The sequence below is a fragment of the Staurois parvus genome, unplaced genomic scaffold (assembly GCF_062004578.1).
Source record: "Staurois parvus isolate SC_StPar_1 unplaced genomic scaffold, SC_StPar_1.0 ptg000018l, whole genome shotgun sequence".
NCBI lineage: Eukaryota > Metazoa > Chordata > Amphibia > Anura > Ranidae > Staurois > Staurois parvus.
The window spans coordinates 5371551-5394742 of record NW_028317814.1 but is presented as its reverse complement, the minus strand read 5'-3'; the positions used below and the strand labels follow the sequence as shown (position 1 = coordinate 5394742).

Here is a 23192-nt window from a genome sequence, read left to right as displayed (position 1 = left end):
TGCCCCCTAGGCAATACCAGGAATCTGGACATCTGGACATGCCCCCTAGGCATGACCAGGAATCTGGACATCTGGACATGCCCCCTAGGCATGACCAGGAATCTGGACATCTGGACATGCCCCCTAGGCATGACCAGGAATCTGGACACATGGACATGCCCCCTAAGCATGACAAGAAAATATGGACATGCCTTCATATGATCAAGATAAGTAAATGGGCACTACATATACACACATATATATATTATGTGGTCCTGCTGTTAACCCAGGTTCTGATCCCTTGATAGTGCAAACAGCCGGGCATGAGGTATTTCCAGCCAGGTGTACCAAGTTGCATTCAGTCCTCAAACATTAATCAGGTAGATAGTGTCTTTTTTGTGGGCTTTTATTTGTTTGTAGAACTGGCTTAGGGATTGGGGAAAAAACTTTGGGATACCCAGAACTAGCAACTTGAAGGAGGACACTATTGTAGCACTACCCCCTTGAGAGCCGCTGAGTTGTTTTTGGGTTCCCTGTCTCCCTGAGCCCACCTTGGAAGCCCAACCCCTGCTGACACCACCTTGAACCCTCTGGCCTTTTTACTGTAAAATAGACTCACACACAGGTTAGAGTAAACTGACACTTTGAATATTTTTAGATCAAATGGTGAGCATGATAAAATTAAGCACAATAAGATGACAACAAAATATGAGCAAGAAATGGCAGTTAACACTCTTGATAAACTCAAACAAGGCTTTAAACATAGTACACAGCCCAAATCAGTTTTTTGTATGTCCTGAAATTCAGAATTCAAACAGTAACCTCTGTCCTCAGATGTTTTCTCCCAAGTGAGCAGGATGGGAAGCAATCAAATTGACGGATTAACTCACATTGGGCGCTGAGGTATCGGTGGCTGGGTTTAATTCTGAAAAAGGAAGAGCTCTGTAAAAGGATGGATCAATGTCCTTTTAAATTGCAATGCTCAATCCTCTGCACACTTGATGGGGCCCTAATTGGTGCACATGAAGATTCAAATCTCTCTTGATGCAAGAGTAGGCTTCTCCAGAAAATGTGAACATAAAGAGAGGTGCTAGGTGCAGATATTGCAATAGGCTCTTGTGGTTTAGTAGGTTGAGAGCATAAATTGATTAGTAGGCCAAAAGGCAAGATGAGCCAAAAACCTAGGCCGTAACACTTGTAACTTGTAGGATGGAGAATACTAAGCTGAGAACAGAGTAACTGAGTTTAGCAATGTCTTTTATAACTTTGTAATATAGGGTATGGAGCTCTTTCATCTGATCCATGGCTGCAGTCAGGTAGCGGATAGTCTTTCTGCAGATGGGGACTCCCGTGTGCTCCGGATTCCTCCGACACTGATCATTCCAGAAAACAGCACTCTGGTCTGCCTGTTCATTAGGTGGCCAATCTAGCTCTCCAGAGGTCAGCGGTATCCAGCTCTTCCTCCCTCCTTCACTCTCTTTGTGGTTCTGGTCCAGCCCAAACCTCCAGCGTCCTGCACAGCTTTCCTCTTAAGCTCTCACTGTTCACCTCCTCTGGTTCCTGGGCTTTGGTATTTATTTGCGCCCACTCATCAGCCAGCTCCTCTAGGAAATGTGGTTTGTCAGCTCCACAATAAACATCGAAGTCCTGCTAGCAGCCTACAAGTCTCACAAATCTCTTCTTTGTTAGAGTCCGACTAATTGGGCTGCAGGACTCTGTCATCTTGTGTCCATTTAACATTCTGCACCCAATATTTGTGCAGGGCGTTACACTATCTTGCAATGGTTAACTGAAATAAAGCAGACAAAAAGCAGAAATAGCTCAGCACAGGGGTTCCCACTATGGACACATCCCTAGCAGCAACTATGGAACAGTCCCCCCCAAAAAAAAGGGTGCAAAGGTAACATTCCCTCTTCCTGAGATTTCTCTTAGCCTACTCACTGTGCCGCAGGCAATTTGAAGACCTTCTTCCTGCTTCATCTGACACTGGCACAAAAGTATCCCGGAAAGATCCTCTTTGGATGTTGCCTGGGTGTTCCTGCAACTTTTGGAGTGATCCTTCAGCTCCTTGGTGAGATAGAATCATCCAGGATTTCTTAAAAACTTGAGCTCTCTAAAGTTTAACTTCCTTCATGACCAGACCATTTTTGCTATTCATCACTGTGCTACTTTAACTGGCAATTGAGTGGTCATGCAATACTGTACGCATAAGACATTTTTATATTTTTTTTCATACAAATAGAGCTTTTGGTGGCATTCGATCACCACTGGGTTCTTTTATTTTTTTGTGATATAAATGAAAAAAGACCAAAAATTTTGGCAAAAAAACAATATGTTCTACTTTGTTAAAAAACATTTCCAATAAAATCAAATTTTGTCATAAATTTAGGTCAAAATGTATTCTGCTACATGTCTTTGGCAAAAAAAATCCCAATAAGTGTATAGTAATTGGTTTGTGTGAAAGTTATATTGTCTACAAACTATGATATACTGTACAGCACCTTAAAAAGGTGAAGATCTACCTGAACAACATGGGAGAAGTCAAAGATCACCGGGCACAGTGCCTCCTCCTCCTGATTTAGACCTCTAATTGCCGTACTACAGTGTTGCAATAGCGTGATTTAAATCAGGTTGCAAGGAGGCAACATATCGCCTGCTCACAACCTGTCAAACACACTGGGATCACTTTTCAAAGGAGCAGCCATGTCTTCTGCACTTGTGAACGAGCCCTTATTTGCATTCGGCAACAAGACCCTTAGAGCTCGTTCACACATAAAGTTGGGGGGGGGATAAAATCCTGTGGTTTAATACATTCAGGAGTTTTGGTACGCTTTCAGAAAGTGCCCCAAACCCAAAGGATATAATAGAAGTCTATTACTAAGTACAGCAAACCGGCAGGAAAGCTGCCGGTACACTGCACTGAACCCGCAATGGGGATAAACCACAGTCCTATATTATTATGCTCAGTGTATTGCTGAACACTGACCTGAAGATCTTTTCTTTCCTGTTTCTGGCACCATTCTGGAGAACGCTAGATGGGATAAGAGGTGGAGTGCAGTTGGTATCACTCTACATGGGACAGGAACCAGCACTATAGGGAAGGCACCAGCTTATGCGGTTCTTGCTCCCTACTACAGCTCCAACTTTACAAGTAGTCTCTTTACATTGAACTCAGTTTGGTGCTCTGGTATGGTGGGTCAGCAAACCAAGATCGTGATCTGCCAGTCACCTAGCCCCGATCTACTGGTTGCTGACCCCCAGTATACAGTATATATTGATCAATCCTGATGTACTGAGGGCCTATCTAATCTCTTGAGGCTCTATAATGCCTGGGCAGTACATATTTTCCCAAAATTACCCATTTTTGGAAAGTAGACAGTCTGAGGCATTTAGTAAGAGTCATGGTGAGTTTTTTGAAGTAGTAATCTTTTGTCACATTTTTTTTTAAATGAAAAAATTTAATAAAATTAGTTTTTTTTCACATTTCTTTTTACATGCTGTCACCAGTGCATCATCATATGACTGGTGTGGTGATTAGGGACACTGAATAGTGACATATGTAAAAAAAAAAATTTTTTTTCTGTTTTTTAAACATATTTTTTAAATTTTTTACAATTTTTTTACATGTTTTCATCAGAGTAATTCAGTGTCACCATAGTAACATTGTACTACTCTGAGGGGGTGATCAGGGATTTTTGTAACCACTTTGTTTGCTGTTACAATGAAGATCATTGTAACAGCAAAGTTTTCAACTGTCATGAATGGGTTAACCATTCATGACAGCTGTGATCATTAGTGGTCTGTAATTGACCACAGCTATTCACATGGTACAGGGTGCTGTAATTGGCCCAAGTACCATGTGACAGCACGGTGGGCCAATCACAGCCTAGGAAACACAGCTGTTATGAATGAATTAATTCATAACAGCTTTGTTGACACTGATTATGTGATTACCGGTATCCGGTGAACCAGTATCCGCATTCCTCTGTAGCAGCAATCCTGGAGGGGGTGAGGCGCACCGCTAACATACATGTACGTGATTTGGTCTGCAGGTGCTGCCCAGCCACAGTATATGTACTGCGGCTGGTTGGAAAGTGGTTAAAGCTTCTCAGACCCTTGAAAGGTGTAACAGCACTTCCAGGTAGGCTCACTCTCCAGCAGGCAAAAGACCCTGCTACTCTCTGCTCCAGGCCCAATATACACCTCTCCACCCCTGCTGGTCACTCTTCTGACCCGGGATTGGCTGAGGCTGTATCCAGGGCCAGCTCAGACTCTACTCTCTTCACTTTCCACCCACTATGTTCCAAAGATTATTGGAAAGACAGGAGGAGACAGGCAAGCCTGCAGAATAGATAAAAAGGAATGGTGGTGATACTACCAGAAAGTTCCTTGTTTGGACATTTCTTTTTATAGTGTGACATTTTATCCCCTTCATATTGTGCCCCTGCATTATCATGCCATGACACAGGCTTCAGACAGGGATTACAAATGGCCGTTTTAGCAAACATTATGTGGGCTTAGTCCACTTTTTTTCTCCATCAGGAAAGCTATTCTGAGAAATACCATGCAACCATCACTGTAGTGCATGCCTGTAGAGAGGAAAAGGCTTCAAGGAGGCTCCAGATGATCTACAGCACTGAGATGCAATAATGAATGAAAAAAGGCAAAACAAGCATTTTTGAAATTATAATTGTTTATGATATATAATGTTCTAGCAAACTTAAAGCGGAGTTCCAGCTGAAAAAAAAGAAAAAAAAAGTCAGCAGCTACAAAAACTGTAGCTTCTGACTTTTAAAATACAGCCACTTACCTGTCCCTCGGTCCAGCGGTGTCCTCACCGCCACTGGCTTCACTGGCCGTCTTCTCTCCCTGGCAATGGCATCTTCAGTGTGGGCACCCGGCTGTGACAGCTTGTGATTTCACAGCCGGGTGCCCACTGCGCATGTGCAAGAAGCACTGAGCTTTGTGAATGGCCCCGTAGTCTTCTGGGACCTGTCATGTATCCCAGAAGACTGGGGAGGGAGGGGAGAAGACAACTTCCGCTTCTGATCACTTTTGCGATTGCAGCGGAAGTGGGAGTGGGCACCTGTCAAATTCGGGTACCCGCTCCCTTCCTGCTCCCCAAAGGTGCCAATCCTTAATGGGGAGCGGGGGGGGGCAAAGCAATAAAGCGGAACTTCCCCTTTTGGGTGGAGCTCTGCTGTAAGTGGCAATAGATGGATCTGAATTTGACCAGTTCAATGGGGACCAGCCAAATTTCGATCCAGCAATGGACATTCCCACTCAAAGTGTTACTAAACCCAGGACCCTGCATTCACTCTATCTGGTCTCCCACAGTACACAGAACATGGTAATGCAATTATTTTAGTAAATATAAACTACTAAATACCTTTTCTCATCAGAAGCAGTCTTGTGACTTCTATCAGTGTTCAGCCAAGTACTAGCTAAAGCTTGTAGGAGTTTTCTTTCTGCTCTAGGATGCAAAAACCCCTGACCTCTGTATGACCAGTGCTCATTGGCCCTGTGCTGATCACATGCTCTCTCCCAAGAAGAAGAAAAAAAACTTTCTAGCAATACACACCAAACTGAGCATGTGCAAAATGCCTACAGTTCAGTCTGCCTTATCAGGAGGTGGTCGCTTGAAAAAGGGGAGGAACAGAGAAGAAAGGATCAAAAGGCCTTTATACACAATGCAGAGGATTAACCCCTTATGTTCCACACTGAGTATAACAAGCATGCTTTACTGCATATACAAACTGATTTTACTGTTATGGGTTTAGTAACACTTTAACATAAGTCGATCTAACAATCAAATTTTGTTGAATGGGATGTTGGAAAGTTTTCATTCAGTTGGTGGCTGCAGTAGATTGGCTTGATCTGTGTATTCTTACAGTGAAGGAATCTCCACAATAACACAAAAGGAAGGAATCCTCCATCCTCCTCACTTGTGTGGATGGGGGAATCCATTTTTTTTTTTTTGATCATCCCATTGCCTGATTGAAAAAAATCAACCCATCTATGGCCAGCCTAAATGTCAGTGTTTTCATCTACTTCAGCCGTATTATGATGACAGGTTCCCTTTAACACTATTTGTAACACTCACAGACTAGGTGATAATATGAAATTTTACTTTTTTTAATAAAAGGCTAAATATGCAAGTCACAGATTAATTGATGTAAATCTTGTTTACAAATATACCTCACAGAAGAAGTTTACTTCGACTTTACAGAAGAAGTTTACTTCGACTTTACAGAAGAAGTTTACTTCGACTTTCGCTTCATCCATTCTGAAGTTTGACTTTTTCGGTCCTTTTGACCTTGGAGACTTTTTGACTGCAGAAATGGAAAAGTCATTTAATAATGCCGAGTAATTGAAGTTATTCTAATTTTCAAGCCCACCATCTCTAGCCTTATTAAATTTTACTTTATTTTGTTACAGCATATAGGAGTCATAAATATGAAGAGAGCCGCTCAAACAAGATGGAACTTGAAATGTCTATCACCAGGCCTTTGCACAACTGTGTGCTTGCTTTCTATAGACCTTTTCCAAATACCAACATTTGAAAGTATATTAAGACCCATGTTTTCATTAAGAGCTTTAATATAGAGGCAATCAATGTAATTTGAAGCAGTGCTGGGGAGTTAGCGCTGTACTCAGCCATTGTCAGTTCTTCAAAGCATCCGTCCTGCCTAATGACTTGTTTAGAATGACTGCGGGATTAAAAGCGTTTACCATATTAAAAGTGAATCTGCTATTTTTTATTCTCCCTACAAATTATCTTGGCAGTTTTAGAGCTTTTCACAGATAGGTCTAAGTGCCTATCTTACACCATTACCATGGTAACCATGGGATGTGGAGTATTTCGGAAACGACTGAATGACTGTTAAAAAAATGCTGAGATGCCATTGCTTCCTGTTTGACTACTAACAAGTCAACTGGCAGGAAGGAGGTGAACTTTTGTATATATATACTATATATATATAGTATATATATTAATATTTGGGGGTTATTTAGCTCAGGGTAGGGGCGGACTGACCATTTGAAAACTCGGGCACTGCCCGAGGGCCGGGGTCAGTAGGGGGGCCCATGAGATGCCCCTGGTACCTTTTTGATAGGTTTTTTTGAGTTTGGGCAAGGACACAGGGGCCCCATGATCCCTATTGCCCAGGGGCCCCATGAGTCAGTCCGCCCCTGGCTCAGGGTAGCTCTTATCAGTGAGAAGAGTCCACGCCAGCAATTATTGTTTAAAGGCTTCTTGGCCGATTTTTTTAACCGCTTTAGGACCGCCCACAGTAGATTTACTGCTGCAGAGCGGCTCCTGTGTGTAAAATCATGTATATATACACGTTATTTTGCATTTCCGGGTAGGGGGCGAGCGCAAGCTTTGCCGATTGTGGCCCCGCCAGTCAATCACCGAGTCCCAGTGGGTGATTACCCGCCGATGCCTGGTGATTAGTGGCGATCACTGACAGGGAGGAGGGCAGCATTGTTTACCAACAGCCCTCCACCATGTCAGTTTGGGCACACTGCTCTGGATGGCTGAGCAGAGCCATCCCGATCAGTGTGCTTACAGTGAAGCACACACCCCTCCTCCCACCTCCTAGTAAAACACTCCCAATACACAGTTAACTCTTTAATTGCCCCTCATTGTTAACCCATTCCTGCCCAGTGCCACTAGTACAGTGTCAATGCTTTTTTTTTTTTAGCACTGATCACTGTATTGGTGTCACTGGGGATGTCAGTGACATCAAATCAGTTCCCCCCAGTGTCAGAATGCCCGCAGCAGTCCCGCTATAAGTTGCTCATCACCGCCATAAGTCGCTGATCACCGCCATTATTAGTATTTAAAAAAAAATTCCAGTATCTATAATGACATTTGTAAAAGCTATAAGTTTCACGTAAACCAAATAATTTACACGTATTGGGATTTTTTTTTAGCAAAGACATGTTACAGAATACATTTTGGCCTGAAGGTATGACGAAATTTGATTTTTACATTTTTTTACTGGACATGTTTATCAGCAAAAAGTCCAAAATATTGTCGGTCTTTTTTTTATAGCGCAAAAAATAAAAAACGCACAGGCGATCAAATATCACCAAAAGAAAGCTCAATTAGTGGGGAAAAAAGATGTACATTTCATCTGGGTGCAGCGTTGCATGGCAGTGCAATTGTCAGTTTAAGTAACGCAGCACCATAACGCTAACAGCTTCATTAACTGCTACCTGACTGTCCTATAGCAAAAATACTGCTACAGGGTGGCATGGGTGTGGAAAATCACGTATTTATATGTGATTCACGCTCCCGTGGTTTTCACGACCCTCCCAGATAGCATCAGATTGCCCGTCCGTACACCAGTCATCACATTTAACCTCTTGATTACCTGGAACACGTTCATACACAATAAACCTCCATTGCTAGTATAGTGTCTGAAAGGATCAATATCTTTGATCAGATCAGCACTATACCAGCGTTCACATTAGTATAGCGTCCTCAAAAACATAGCGTTAGCGGGATCATTCCCGGGACCTGCGATTAGCCCCTACGCTTACCCCCCCCTACTCCCCCAGCAAGTGCATTGTCAGTAGGTCACTGTCACTTGACACATTGCACACAAAACCACAGTGTTGGCAGAATCAGGCCTGATCTCTGCTAGCACCTTCTGGTAAATTTTGATGACTTTCATATGCAGCAGAGTGCCAGTACTAGTGCCACTCTACCTTTTGGTGAACTGGCGAGTACTAGCGACCTAGTACATCCTGGTCTTTCACATACTAACACTGCAGTATCACTTGGTGACGTGGTGAGTCCCATAAGTGCAGTACAAGCTGGTGCAGTAGCGAGCTCAAGTATTGTTCCGCAACCACCAACAATTCTCACACAGGCCCGTAGAGCCCCTAGTATCCTTCCCGATGTGCTTGCAAATCTCGATTGGCAGCCCACAAATTCAGCAGCACCTGTACTTCCCCTGTTCACTGCCCAACCCTGAATTCAGGTGGAAACAGCAAATTTAACTACTCCCCTTGATTTTTTGGAGATCTGTATGCACTGATTGTGGATCAAAGCAATTTATATGCACAACAATGTATTGCCACAAACCCCAATTCAAACCTTGCCAGACCATTCGCATGAAAACCCATTATGGTTTCTGAATTTAAATTTTTGGAGGGCCTAACCTTCAACATGGGCATTACTAAAAAAAATTAATTGCGATTGTATTGGACCCGATTCATCATATGCCTGTGTTCTCTGCTGCCATGGCCAGGCATAGATATGAGAGTATAATGTATTTTATGCATTTCAACGACAATACACTTGGGGTGACCCTGAATTTGACCGGCTCCACAAAATTTGACCTCTCATAAATCACCTTAACCAAAATTTTACAGATGTCTATACTCCCCAAGTATAAAAAAATCTGCATTGATGAGTCCCTCATTAATTTTTCTGGCATTCAAACAATTTCTCCCCTGCAAGCGTGTCAGATATGGGGTCAAGATGTATAAGACCTGTGAGAGGGCAACAGGCTATACATATACGTTTCGGATCTACGAGGGAAAAGATAGTCACGTGGAGCCCCCCGGATGCCCAGACTACATGGGGAGTAGTGGCAAAATAGTTTGGGACTTGATGTCATCCTTTGTCCATATGGGGTACCACCTATACGTGGACAATTTTTATTCAAGTGTGCCATTATTTAGACATTTGAACATTCCTGAATTGGTGCATGTGGCACCATGCGACCTAATGTGTGCCCACTATTAGAAGTGGGTGGATGCAGGGCAGTATATTCTAATGGTGGGCATACCATACACTTTTTCTGGCAGAGATTTCTTCTCCTTTTTCAATTCAGCCCACAGGCTGCATACGAAAAAAAAAAGAACATAGCATATATACCCAACAAAGACCAGCGACGTACTGGTACATCACTGGACTTTGAATGGTTATGCCGGGATGATGCCTACAGCTGCAGGCATCATCCTGGTATCGTTTTTTTTTCAGCCGGCGATTTGGCTTTCATGTAAAAGAGATCTGAGTGGCTAATTAGCTGCAGAATTGCTTTTACAAGCAGCGGGAGACAATGTCCCCCCTCCTCCGCTGCCTTCCACGGCCTTCTCGGGCCAGGGGGAACTTGAGAATGCAGCCGGTGTTTCTGCCAGCTGACCATAGAACTGATTGGAGACCCGAATGGTGCCAATCATCTCTATAGTCTAAGAAATCAGAAGCTACGAGCATTTCATCATACCTTAGGACAGCAAGTGGTTAAATAAAACAAAAAAATCCCATACAATGTATGGGGTATCCACCATCAATGCAAAAGAAAAACATTCAGACTCCTGGCTCTCTTTACCAGCACTGATGCTTAGGCTTTATGCCTCAGTCCTCTAGACCATTCACATACAAAACGCTATACCTAGGTTAGCACTTTTTCACATCATTCCTGCTTCTCCAGCCCACAGGCTTGGGCCCTGTCTGCTCTGTCAGACTACACCGTACCACCATGAATGCTTGTGGCTGCTCCCTTGCACCTACATGGATTCCTCGGGAGGGTGGAGCCTAGAACCCTGGTCCTGACTTTAGAAGAGACCCACACACACCTGCACAATCAGTCTCCTGGCCAATCCCAAAACCTGGTCCCAGGATTGGAGATTTCCTCCCACCAAGATCACTGTGAAATCTCCAGGCCCCAGGTCTTAAACAGAGTTTTTCAAAGAACTGAGGAAACTGAAAACACAGTTAAACACTACCTATACAAGCACCATGGAGCCCCTCAACCTGCCTTGTTGAGAATCCTGGCTGAAATATCCTCTTTACATCGTAACAGATCACCACACTGTCACAATATATATATACATATATATATATATATATATATATATATATATATATATAGTGACATGGGGTAGTTAGATCTCCTGGTAAGTGCGTTATTCTAGTGAGTCCACGGCAGACAGGGACTATTTTTGGTAGCCCCACTTTTAGTTAAAAGAAAGCAAAAGTTCACAAATGAGTGACTTCCTAAGCAGAGGATCTTCTCCAACTTCAGCAGGAATACACACACTGGAAAAATGCTGAGCCACCAGGCTCATAAGCTCTTTCAGCTTCAATGGCAGTACCACGCTGCACCTCTTACCAGGTTCTCAGACTTTGTTGTCCAGTTTTCCTGGATACTTGGCTCTCTAGCCTTTTATCACAGTACCCTGCTACATGCCCCACCTCTGGCCTATGAATGGGGGTTTTCCTGACACCCTGATAGGAGCTTACCTGACTCCTAGAACTGAGACCCTCTGTTTCCTTGCTTCTGGCTGGGTCCTCTGACCCCTCGATGAGACCTTCTGTCTCCCCCACTGGTAGCGATCTCCAAACTGGGAGCTCTGAGCTCTTCTCAGACCTCAGTATATAACGGCGCCGCACACCTGTGAACTCAAACAGGTTGCAGGCATCTGGTAAAACTCGGACACAGGACTGAATGTTGCAATCCAGAACTGCAGACTCCAGAGAAAGCCAAATCCACAGCTTTCTCTGACCAGAAACACTAGTCTGGAATGTTTCATTCACCCTAAATGCAAATCCTGTGTTACATATTCTATTTTCAGTCTGTCTTTGTCTGTCAATATACATATATATATACAGTTGTGTTCAAAATAATAGCAGTGTGTTGAAAAAAGTGAATAAAGCTCAAAATCCTTCTAATAGCTTTTATTTCCATACACACAAATGCATTGGGAACACTGCACATTCTATTCCAAATCAAAACATGAAGAAAAATATATCAAATTTGTGTTGTTCCTCTAAAAAAATGTAAGAAAAGTGAATATTAGACTGTTCAAAAAAATAGCAGTGTTTGTATTCTTCTTTACAAACTCAAACATTCACTATATAAACTGAAAAATGTTTGAAGATTTTGCTTTCCTTTGAATCACTTAATGAATATTTAATTGTATAAGCACTGTTTCTGAGAACTGCTGTACATCTGTGTTGCATGGAGTCAACCAACTTCTGGCACCTGTGAACAGGTATTCCAGCCCAGGATGATTGGACTACATTCCACAGTTCTTCTCTATTTCTTGGTTTTGCCTCAGAAAGTGCATTTTTGATGTCACCCCACACGTTTTCTATTGGATTAAGATCCAGGGATTGGGTTGGCCACTCCATAATGTTAATCTTGTTGGTCTGGAACCAAGATGTTGCACGTTTACTGCTGTGTTTGGGGTCGTTGTCTTGTTGGAACACCCATTTCAAGGGCATTTCCTCTTCAGCATAAGGCAGCATGACCTCTTCAAGTATTCTGATGTATTCAAACTGATCCATGATCCCTGGTATGCGATAAATAGGCCCAACACCGTAGTATGAGAAACATCCCCATATCATGATGCTTGCGCAACCATGCTTCACTGTCTTCACAGTGTACTGTGGCTTGAATTCAGTGTTTGGGGGTCGTCTAACAAACTGTCTCCAGCCACTAGACCTAAAAAGAACAATCTTACTTTCATCAGTCCACAAAATGTTGCTCTATTTCTCTTTAGGCCAGTCAATGTGCTCTTTGGCAAATTGTAACCTCTTCAGCACATGTCTTTTTTTCAACAGTGGTACTTTGCGGGGGCTTCTTGCAGATAGCTTGGCTTCACATAGGCGTCTTCTAATTGTAACAGTACTCACAGGTAACTTTAGACCTTCTTTGATCTTCCTGGAGCTGATTGTTGTCTGAGCCCTTGCCATTTTGGCTATTCTTCTATCCATTCGAATGGTAGTTTTTCGCTTTCTTCCACGTCTTTCAGGTTCTGGTTGCCATTTTAAAGCATTTGCGATCATTTTCCCGTCTCCAATCAACTTTTTAATCAAGGTACGCTGTTCTTCTGAACAATGTCTGGAACGACCCATTTCCTCAGAATGTCAGAGAGAAATGCACTGTAACCAGCATGTACAACATTTGCTGCCTTCCTTCCTTAAATAAGGGCAATAATTGCCACCTGTTTTTCAAAGAATGAATGACCTCACTAATAGAACTCCACACTGCTATTATTTTGAACATGCCCCTTTCAATTAGTGATTCAATTACACAGAATCAGCAGCATGCATGTCATGGCTGTTGGGTCTGTTGGATTTCTATTACTCTACTACACCTGCTAGTAAATTATTTGCCATGTAGAAATATCATTTCTACCAAAAACAGTGATTGATCAGGTTAGTGATGTCTGACTGCTAATATTTTGAACACAACTGTATATTTATACATATATGTTTATATATATATATATATATATCTCGTCATCATATTTTTTCAATTTCCTACAGCAAATGCTACTGAGGAATATACAGTAAGAATGGCAGTCTAAGTAGGCCATCCCAGACTTATCTCTGAACAACCATGGAGAGAAGCACTTTCTATGTATTTCAGAGACATACTCAAGTTAAACTATAGATAACACTACCTCTAATTTTTTGTGGGTTTGTATTGGGGCTTTGTGTAGTAAGCTAGTATGTAATGAATAAACAACTCTTTTGCGTGATCAAACGGATGAACTGTGCATTTAGATGTATTAATATGCAGGTTATTAGACCTTAACGCCCAAAAATTTCAGTTCTACTGCATTTTTTGCAGCATATTGCTAAGCCCACTGGAGTACAATAACCCCAGCACTGGTGTCAGTTGCAGTAATACTATTCCCCAGCATTGGTGTAAGTAAGTGCAATAATAACCCCCAGCAATGGTCTCAGTGGGTGCAATTATAACCTCCATCATTGCTGTCAGTGAATGCAATAAAAACCAGCAGCATTGATGTCAGTGGATGCATTAATAACCCCCATCATTGGTGTAAGCGAGTGCAATAATAACCTCCAGCACTGGTGTCAGTGGCAGTAATAATATTCTCCAGCATTGGTGTGAGTGTAATAATAACCCCCAGCATTGGTGTCAGTAAATGCAATAATAACCAGCAGCATTGATGTCAGTAGATGCATTAATAACCCCCAACATTGGTTTAAGCGAGTGCAATAATAACCTCCAGCACTGATGTCAGTGAGTTCAATAATAACCCTAAACATTGTTAAGAGTGCAATAATAACGCCAAACATTGGTGTCAGTTGATGCAGTTATAATCCCCAGCATTGGTGTCAGTGGATGCAATAATAACCCCCAACAATAATAATAATCACCAACACTGATGTCAGCACTGTTTATCCCCTTATCACCCTGCATTGGTGGTCAGTGGCAGTGAAGGTTAGGACCTACCCCTGCATTTGTGGTCACGGACATGAACGTTAACTTCCCTCCATTGGCGGTCATGACAGTGAAGGTTAGGACCTACCCCTGCATTGGTGGTCAAGGACGTGAACGTTAACTCCCTCCATCCACCCTGTACTGGTGATCACTTACTTGGTCCCATGTTCCCACTCCACAGTCTAAGGCTGGCCATACATTATACAATTTTCTTGAGATTTTTGGTTTAGATTTACCAAAAACCATATAATAGGAGGTCAAAACGAACACTTTCAATTGTATCCAATTAGGCGGGCTCTTGCATTACATACTTGAAGGTAAATCTAAAGGAAATGGGCAGAAATTGGACAGAAAATTGTATAGTGTATGGCCAGCCTCACTCTCTCCTCCAGTCGTCTTTCAGAATGTGGATTAACCTTGTTAATTAATGGGGCTCTGGAGTTCATATACACTATGAAAGAAGTTGGTCAGGTCTGAGCTGGAGAAAAGGTCACAAGATCTGGGCTAAAGGTAAATATTTTCAGAGGTATGCTGCATTAGTGGGGAAGATGAGGGTATTTATTAAAAGACAACTTCACTAATGGTGAAATTGTCCTTTAAGACTCATCTGAAAGCAGCAAGAAGAGTAATGCAGGCCATAGACAGGTCGAAAAAAAAAATCGGCCGATTTTTGCACCGTTAGTGGGTTAATTGGTCGGCCGTTTTTCGGGGTTTTGGCACATTTTTTTAATCGGTAAAGTTGGAAAAAAAATCGTCCGATTTTGCCGATCGGACGATTTTCCCGGCAATGATGGGCAAATCGGCCGATCGTTTTACCGATAAAAAATCTGCACATGAGCCGTGACCTGCAAGAAGAAGAAAAGAAGAAGAATAAGAAAAAGAAGAAGAAGCAGAAAAAGAAGAAGATGAAAAAGAAGAAGAAAAAGAAGAAAAAAAAGAAGAATTCCAGTCCGCTATTATATTGTATATGAAAAGTATTGTGGTTGCAACAATGTATCTATTTGTATCCAAATAAAAACATCTGTATCCAAAATGGATACATTGTTGCAACCGCAATACTTTTTCATGTCAAATATAATAGTGGAGCTCTCTGCAAGGGACAGAAGTAATTAAATGCTGGCCGTAGATGCAACGAAAATCGGCCAATTTTTTTCACCATAGGTGGTACCTTCGGCCTATTGAACGATTGATTTTTCGTTTCTTTTTTTTAAAAACGGACGGTTTTCGACCCGTCTATGGCCTGCATTAGTCACTTTTTTCTTGCTACCTGTGTTCTTTCCAATGAGGACACAGGCAAAACCATATTCTTATTAGCCTGGGGAAATGATAGAACCTGTGACATACAATGCCAAATGTTACTGCTGTTTTTACCTTTCAGCTTAAAGGACAGGTCCACCCTATATTTCCTCTATGGAGATCACAGAAACAGGAAGCGAGGGGAAATCTCTCCAGTGGGGTCACAGGCAGAAATACAGACCTGATAGAAATTGTAATACTTCTAAATGCTATGCCCAAAGAAAAAAGTTCAGAATGAAGCAAAATATTCAGGGAAAACTGCATAAAGGCAAGCAAAGTATTCAAACAGGTACAAAAATGCCATTTATTCCCATTATTTTCTTCATCTTGTTTAGGCTGTAAGCTCTTGCTCCCAATTTCTGTTTTCTTCTATCAGGCTCTATTTATCTCACTGTTTATACTGGAAATATCAGAATGTGTTAGCTAAATAAGGTAATATATTGTGGTCATGATATAGTTCCTCTCCACGGCTGTGACATTAAAAAAAAATGACACTCACAAGCTAACACCATTTCCATTTCCTTGGCTCTGATAAATAGTTTACAGATTGACCCTTATCTTAAAATGTATTTCTCTACTGAGCTAAATGATTTGCTCATCTGTATTCCAGAAAGCTACAAATAGCATTCCTGCAGCTCCGGCTTGTGTCATATCTGGTGGGGATGTCCAAACTTTTCAAAATCTGCTCCAAAAATGATCAGTGTGATTAGAAGCTGATATTCTTTGGAAGCCCAGGAGTGCTTCAAGTTGGGTTTGCATATCAGTTAGGGAGAAAGCTGTCATAAGAGGCTTACTTGGCTTCAGGTGAGTTGATAAAGTCTCTCTTATTTCCAAGGTCTTTCACACAGGGTGACATGATGACAAGGGGTCTTGGCTTGTCTAGAAATTTGAAATTGGTATTTTACCTGCTATTTCATGGGAAATAGTTTGCGCTAGTTTTGCCTATTTATAAATGTTCTCTGGGCAGTGGTGGACATATCATTTCTGGAAACCATGGGGCTGCACAAGGGCTCTATGGGAATAAGGGCCAATTTTCAGTACATCAGATCTTAACTGCGACCCCTTCCCAATGTTATGTAGATGTAGATATGGCTCTCATGGTTGGCTCAACAATTGTCTTTGCACAGAGACCCTTTGGTGACTCTGTCCACCACTAGCTGTTGCCAAGCTCTTCAATTGTGTGCAATTTGTAAACAGGCCACCAATAAAGTGGTCCATTAAAGTGGTTCTAAAAGCTCAAGGTTTTTACCTTCATGCATTCTATGCATGAAGGTAAAAAAACCTTCTGTGTGCAGCATCCCCCCCAGCCCTCCCTAATACTCACCTAATACTCACCTAATCCGCAGCGATGTGCACTAGAGTCTTGGCTATCCCGGGACTCCCTCTTCTCATTGGCAGAGACAGTATAAACATGTTTGTTATTTTTTTCTTAAAAAAAATAAGGCTTTAGAATCCCTTTAACCTCCCTGGCGGTATGATTATTTCCGATTTTTGGTGCTGAAAGCGGTACCATTTTTTGCATGGAAAATTGGCGTTTTATATTGTAGACCTGTAATTTTTAGGAATAATTCACGGAAATCTGTCCGAACAAGAGTCTACTAAACATTCCGGATATGATAAAACTTGAAACATGAAATCATAAATTATAATTTAATTAATAATCATAAAAAATAATAATATAATAATAATAAATTTAATTCAATAATATAATCAAACCAAGAACACTGAAATTTGAAATACAGAGGCAAATTCGCACATCGCTGAGCAAAGTCGCAAAATCGTTTTCAGTGTCTGATGACGAATTTTCCCACAAATCATTATCACTCAATTCTGCAAGTGGTTCTGATTTACTATCGCTGTTCTCTAGCCGGTCTAAAACCACTTTTGACATAAAGGGACGCTTTTTGGATGCCATGGACTTTTCTAAGTTTCCAGGCAGAAAGAACAGTCAGAATGTAGGCAGGGCACAGGACAAAGCAGTAGGGACAAAATATATGTGAAATGCATTGAAACAGCAATGTTTTACTATATAATAATCATTTTTAAAAAAATGACATTTTAAAAAAATTTTAAATTTGCCGCCGGCTCCGGCGCCCGTACGTCCCGACGTCACAGGGACCGGAACACGGAAGCCAGATGCCGGCATCGGCCGGAGGAGATGGCCTGGGACGCTGCAGGGGACACATCGCAGGAGCGAAGGACAAGGTAAGCGCTGCAGGGACTCCCTGAGCAACGCCACATGCTAAGCCCGAGTGTAGCTCGGGGTTACCGCTCTTGGTACTGAAATTTTACCCCGAGCTACACTCGGGAATACCGCCAGGGTGGTTAAGGAAGACTTTCCACCATTTTATTTGCCTAACATTTCCCAGATAACTCATTCCACACTAAGCAAAGTTTAAAGTGTAAGCCCCTCAAAAAAAAAGAAATTATCTTGGAAACTTACTGTGAATTAAGGCCCCAAAGGGAGTTGTTTTTTTTTTTTAAATACAAAGTTTGTGCTCTTCAGGGGCAGCGTTGTCACTCTAGGGCTCTAATTATAAAATAAAGTGTAAAAAAAAAATCACTGCTGCTGCCTACGTTGTTGTCCTTTGCAGTAATCAAGACAAACCACATAGATCTATAGTCAGAAAGGAATGCATAACAAAGTTGCCTAAGAGGACATCTACATTAGATCCAGTCTTAGGGTTAGTTTTTTCATTTGGCTGCTTGTCTAACTGTTAAAGTACCACTATGATGGGTAATTACAGATGCTTTATTATACACTGCTCAAAAAAATTAAAGGAACACTTTTTAATCAGAGTATAGCTAGTCAATTTAATTCCTGGGATATTGATCTGGTCAGTTAAGTAGCAGAGGGGGTTGTTAATCAGTTTCAGCTACTTTTGATGTTAATGAAATTAACAACAGGTGCACTAGATGGGCAACAATGAGTTGACCCCCAAAACAGGTTTTACAGGTGGAGGCCACTGACATTTTTTTCTCATCTTTTTCTGACTGTTTTTCACTAGTTTTGCATCTGGCTAGGGCCAGTGTCACTACTGGTAGTATGAGACAATACCTGAATCCTACAGAGGTTGCACAGGCAGTCCAACTCCTCCAGGATGGCACATCAATACGTGCCATTGCCAGAAGGTTTGCTGTGTCTCCCAGCCCAGTCTCAAGAGCATGGCGGAGATTCCAAGAGACAGGCAGTTACCCTAGGAGAGCTGGACAGGGCCATAGATGGTCCTTAACCCATCAGCAGGACCAGTATCTGCTCCGTTGTGCAAGGAGGAACAGGATGAGCACTGCCAGAGCCCTACAAAATGACCTCCAGCAGGCCACTGGTGTGAATGTCTCTGACCAAAAAATCAGAAACAGACTTCATGAGGGTGGCCTGAGGGCCAGACGTCCTCTAGTGAGTCCTGTGTTCATTGCCTGGCACTATAGAGCTCAATAGGCATTTGCCATTGAACACCAGAATTAGCAGTTCCACAACTGGCGCCCTGTGCTTTTCACAGATGAGAGCAGGTTCATCCTGAGCACATGTGACAGACGTGAAAGGGTCTAGAGAAGCCGTGGAGAACATTATGCTGCCTGTAACATCACTCAGTATGACTGTTTTGGTGGTGGGTCAGTGATGGTCTGGGGAGGCATATCCATAGAGGGACACATAGACCTCTTCAGGATAGACAATGGTACCCTGACTGCCATTAGGTATCGGGATGAAACCCTTGGACCCATTGTCAGACCCTATGCTGGTGCAGTGGGTCCTGGGTTCCTCCTGACGCACAACAATGTCTGGCCTCATGTGGCGAGAGTATGCAGGCAGTTCCTTGAGGATGAAGAAATTGATACCATTGAATGGCCCCCACGCTAGCCTGACCTAAATCCAATAGAACACCTCTGGGATATCATGTTTCGGTCCATCCGACGCCACCAGGTTGCACCTCAGACTGTCCAAGATCTCAGTGATGCCCTGGTCCAGATCTAGGAGGAAATACCCCAGGACACTATCCGTCGTCTCATTGGGAGCAGGCCCCGACATTGTCAGGCATGCATACATCCCTTTTACAGTGCTGGGAACCACCCCTGTTGCTGCCCACAGTATTTTCTGGGCTCTCCCGTTCCCCCAGGCAGCCCAGAACAGCAGTATGCAGTAGGAACAGCTTCCTGCAGAGGAAATGTAGGAACATCCATTTTCCAATCTCCCCTGTGACAAATGATCCGAGGATTTTGTCACTTCCGGTTTCAAAGCAGCTGATCAAATACAATCAGATTGTAAAGAGTGCGATAGATCAGCTTTAGGCTGACCTACTGACTTTATATATTCAGAGTCACTGACTTAGGCCCCTTTCAGATGGGGTGGACCCATCATCAGATCCGCTTACTTAAAATTTGTTTACCGATCCACGCAGAGCAAGTTGATGACAGGTGTATATCCACTCCGCTTATGCAGAGCAGACACTGACACAGCCCGCTGTCGTCTATGGGTGGTCGGATGGAAATGGACCACCTCTCCATTTCCATCTGACTGCCATTTGATCCGATCGACAGAAAGGGAATATCCATCTCTTTTTGGCGGATCGGATCGGATGCTGGCAGGTGTAAATGGAAATGAATGTGGATATCCTCCTGCGCTTTAATGGATGATATTAAATCTACTTATAGCTGCTGCCACTCAACTTAGACCAATAAGTGTATGCTCAAAATATATGTGAATAGTGAAGCGCTATAACAATCTAATCTAACGCTGGTGCAATGCTGCCATGCTAAATTAATAAAAATTGTGCCAACATAATAGTGCTCAGTGGAAAATCCAAAATGAATTAATTTTTGAACAATGCAAAGTGAACAAACCATTAAAATAAAGTGAACATCCAAATAGTGATGGTGATTATTCAAAATTGAAAGGATAACATCATGTGCTATTTTGCCAATATATATAATTATAAATGATAAATAACAATATATGATGCAGCAAAAATCATCTGTGAAATTCCAAAGCATAAAGTCCATGCAAGTGTAATTGTGCCCACGTGAACTTCACTCTAGTGAAAAAGAAAAAGGGATCCTCTAATGGCAGCAATGCCTGCTCACCTCCACACCCTGACCCACACGGGGCCAAAAGGCTTGAATTCACAATACCAGGTCCTCTCAATTCCGCTCCTCATCAAAGGGACCATGGAATGTGATAAAGACTTCTCCCAAGCGCACCTTATCCACTCCACCTCCACTCAAGGTTGTATGCATAGGATACAAAACAAAAATCCTTCCATAGTGCAGTAATTTATTATTAGAAAACAAATAAAACTACTATTGCACTCACATGTATTCCCAGCAAAAAAACACCTGTCACCACATCTTTTGGGTGTACTGCATGGTAACTGGGTAGAGCAAGATGGCTGCTGCAACAGGAAATGCGTCACCTCGTACCGGAAATGACGTACCGACGCGTTGCGTCACGTGCCTCGTGACTTCCATGGTCCCTTTGATGAGGAGCGGAATTGAGAGGACCTGGTATTGAGAATTCTAGCCTTTTGGCCCTGTGTGGGTCAGGGTGTGGAGGTGAGCAGGCATTGCTGCCATTAGATGATCCCTTTTTCTTTTTCACTAGAGTGAAGATCACGTGGGCACAATTACACTTGCATGGACTTTATGCTTTGGAATTTCACAGATGATTTTTGCTGCATCATATATTGTTATTTATCATTTAGAATTGTGTGGTTATATATATTGGCAAAATAGCACGTGATGTTATTGTCGGGGATCGCCGCCGCGATGGGCTTGGCGCAGGCGCAGTGCACCGCCCTGTGTTGGAATGCGGGCACTGGGACCTGGCCGACCGCGGCAAGTGAGTTTGCGCATGCGCAGTAGGGACCGCGGGCACGCGCGTGGCACCAATGACAGCGCAAGGCGGGATATTTAAATGGCCCTGAGCTGTCATTCAGTGCCTTCTGGTCTTCCCTGTATCCTGTATCCTGCGAACCTGTGTATTGTAAGTGACTGACCCGGATTGTACTTGACCTGCTGATTTCTCCTGCCCAAACCCTTGCTTTGCCTGACCTCTCTCCTAAATGCCCCCCATTGGATTTGACCTGCTGTTGCTGACCTGGCGTGTGACCCGACTATTCTCTGCCCGCTGCCTTGTACCGTACCGTCCTCTCTGTTACCGACTCGGCCTGTCTGACTTCGCACTTGCTCAGCCATCCATCCATCCTTTCCAGTGGGGTCTTCAGACCTCCTCATACCAGGCTCTCTCCCGTGGGAGCCCTCGGCGCATACCACTACCACTGACGGGTATACCCAGTAGCCATGACCTGGTCTTGGGGGGCTCCAAGTCCATCCCCACCATCAGGGGCCCTGGTGAACAAGCACCCCGGGACTTAGATTCCGTGCACTGGGGACGCCTATTCAGTGGAGTGCTAGTGGTGTCGCCGGGCGGTCCCTTACAGTTATCCTTTCAATTTTGAATAATCACCATCACTATTTGGATGTTCACTTTATTTTAGTGGTTTGTTCACTTTGCATTGTTCAAAAATTAATTCATTTTGGATTTTCCACTGAGCACTATTATGTTGGCACGATTTTTATTAATTAAGCATGGTAGCATTGCACCAGCGTTAGATAAGATTGTTATAGAGCTTCACTATTCACATATATTAGGTGTAAATGGACACATGTCCATTTATACCTTGCAGTCCATAGAGGAGAATAGACGTTCAGATGGGGTCTGCCTGCCCTTTTTCAGGCAGATCCGATCAGAATGTCCGTGTGAAAGGGGCCTTAGAAAAAACATGAAGATCAGGTAAGTCAGAGAAAAGTATACTTGTACTGAGTCAGGAAATGAAAGTATTGAAGCAAGAGGGTCACAAACAACCCTTTGGCAGCCTCCATGTTTGTGTCATGAAAAGCTTCCTTTTAACATGGTGAGACAGTTGTGTTATACCTCCTCTGGCAGCCCTGTTGGCACCACGAGAACAAACTCTGCTTCCTCCTAGGGAAAAAAACACACCAAGTTATATAGCCGGGCTGATTTGCAGCGAGACATTGTGCCCTGTGATGTTATTTCATGGCACATCATCTAATAGGTGTACTTTCACAGTGCTTGCTGCTGCTGAGAGCTTCTGCAGTTCCAAGGCTGCCTTACAATCTCACTATATGAAGAGTGGAATGGTGACGGCTAATTGATTTTACAGCAGCACCGAAGGACAGACAATGAAAGTACCATCAATTTAATCCACTATTTAATGGTTCCAATTTAGCCTCTGTAAATGCTCACTAAACTAATTTCTCTGGGTTCAGCAATCTGAAAAGCTATCATATCTCTAATCTCCTTCAATATATTCATCTGGAAAAGGGAATTTAGCCAATTCGGATGTGCGGAGATGATCTGTTAGCACAGTGTAAATGTTTATAACACGGCAATCTAGTTCGTTTATAAGGATATGAAAAGTTTTATTGGGGAGGGCAGTGGAGTGGAACCATGGGATAATAGGCAGTTACCCAGCAGTCTCCGGGAAACAGGGAGCAGGCAGGCATGCAGAAAAAGACTTGGATTTACTTAAATCCCAACTGGTGAGCGGCGGCTCTACCCGCCACATGACGCACCTGGGACTCCTTGGCAGAAAGGATACTGTTGCATCGCGTTATGACGGAAGGTGTCAGACCAAAGTATGATGGCACTGGAGCTTTGCAATAGATGTGATCATAAAACAC

The 23192-nt window shown here is 42.9% G+C and overlaps 1 long non-coding RNA gene across 1 annotated transcript in view; it reads right to left on the bottom strand.

Moving 5' to 3' along the window:
- Positions 1-1259: 1259 nt before the first annotated feature.
- LOC149473040 (uncharacterized) overlaps positions 1260-23192 on the bottom strand; it is a 152877-nt gene continuing 130944 nt past the window's right edge. The window contains exon 3 of the long non-coding RNA XR_016313767.1: positions 1260-1768. This is a non-coding gene — a long non-coding RNA (uncharacterized LOC149473040). The remainder of the gene's footprint in view (positions 1769-23192) is intronic.